This window comes from Cryptomeria japonica, unplaced genomic scaffold (assembly GCF_030272615.1).
Source record: "Cryptomeria japonica unplaced genomic scaffold, Sugi_1.0 HiC_scaffold_1147, whole genome shotgun sequence".
Classification (NCBI taxonomy): domain Eukaryota; kingdom Viridiplantae; phylum Streptophyta; class Pinopsida; order Cupressales; family Cupressaceae; genus Cryptomeria; species Cryptomeria japonica.
The window spans coordinates 502-2500 of NW_026729754.1; positions in this window are offsets into that span (position 1 = coordinate 502).

Here is a 1999-nt window from a genome sequence, read left to right on the forward strand (position 1 = left end):
TGCGCACCAGAGGTGCACGCCATCGTGCGCACCTTGGAGCACACTTCGGAGCCCTCCTTGGTGCGCGCCGATGTTGCGCACCTCGGAGCGCACCCGGGGAAAACAATGCAATTAACCCGACTTTCGACTTCGTGGGCACCTCGGAGCGCTCTCGGGTTCGCACCTCGGAGCACACCGAGGTGCGCACCTTTGATGCGCTGCCTTCACCAATTTCCAGAAAAGGCAAGAAAACATTGAGAAGGTGTGCGCACCGAGGTGCCCACCCTGGCGAAGGTGCACGCGAGGTGCGCACCCGGGGCAAACCGGGCTCCGACTTCGTGCACGCCGCACCTTGGAGCACACTTCGGAGCGCTCCTTGGTGCGCACCAGGGCGCGCAACCCAGCCGAGGTGCCCACCCCGACGAAGGTGCACGCGAGGTGCGCACCCGGGGCAAACCGGGCTCCGACTTCGTGCACGCCATGGTGCCCACCGCGGCGAAGGTGCACGCGAGGTGCGCACCCGGGGCAAACCGGGCTCCGACTTCGTGCACGCCGCACCTTGGAGCACACTTCGGAGCGCTCCTTGGTGCGCACCATGGTGCCCACCAGGGCGCGCAACCCCGCCGAAGGTGCACGCGAGGTGCGCACCCGGGGCAAACCGGGCTCCGACTTCGTGCACGCCGCACCTTGGAGCACACTTCGGAGCGCTCCTTGGTGCGCACCATGGTGCCCACCAGGGCGCGCAACCCCGCCGAAGGTGCACGCGAGGTGCGCACCCGGGGCAAACCGGGCTCCGACTTCGTGCACGCCATGGTGCGCACCGCGGCGAAGGTGCGCACCCGGGGCAAACCGGGCTCCGACTTCGTGCACGCCGCACCTTGGAGCACACTTCGGAGCGCTCCTTGGTGCGCACCAGGGCGCGCAACCCAGCCGAGGTGCCCACCCCGGCGAAGGTGCACGCGAGGTGCGTACCCGGGGCAAACCGGGCTCCGACTTCGTGCACGCCGCACCTTGGAGCACACTTCGGAGCGCTCCTTGGTGCGCACCATGGTGCCCACCAGGCCGCGCAACCCAGCCAAGGTGTGCGCACCAAGGTGCACGCGAGGTGCGCACCCGGGGCAAACCGGGGTCCGACTTCGTGCACGCCGCACCTTGGAGCACACATCGGGGCGCTCCCGGGTTCGCACCGGCGTTGCGCACCGTGGTGGGCACCTCGGAGCACACCAAGGTGGGCAGCGAGGTGCGCACCTTTGATGCGATGCCTTCACTAATTTCCATAAAAGGCAAAAAAAAAACGAGATTTTAAAATTTCCGTTTTGAAAGATAGTGAGAAAAAGGGAATGCTGGTGCCATCTTGAGCCCGCCCTGGTGCGCAGCCCAGCCAAGGTGTGCGCACCAAGGTGCCCACCCTGGCGAAGGTGCGCGCCCGGGCAATTAACCCAACTTCCAACTTCGCGCGCGCCAGGGTGGGAGCGCACCCAACAACCGGGCCTGGGAAGAGCCAATGCGAGAAACCCCACCAAACGCTCTGACAAAAAAAGAGGGGGCGCTCCAGTAACCCCGCTTCGGAGCGCACCCTGGGCAAACCCAGCCAAGGTGCCCACCCCGGCCAAGGTGCAGGCGAGGTGCGCACCCGGGGCAAACCGGGCTCCGACAACGTGCACGCCGCACCTTGGAGCACACTTCGTAGCGCTCCCGGGTGCGCACCTCAGAGCACACCAAGGTGGGCAGCGAGGTGCGCACCTTTGATGCGCTGCCTTCACTAATTTCCAGAAAAGGCAAAAAAAAAAGGAGATTTTAAAATTTCCGTTTTGAAAGATAGTGAAAAAAACGGAACGCGCGTGCCATCTTGAGCCCGCCCTGGTGCGCAGCCCAGGTAAGGTGCCCACCCTGGCAAAGGTGCGCACCCGGGCAATTAACCCTACTTCCGACTTCGTGCGCGCCAGGGTGGCAACCGGGCCTCGGAAGAGCCAATGCGAGAAACCCCACCAAACGCTCCGACAAAAAAAGAGGCGGCGCT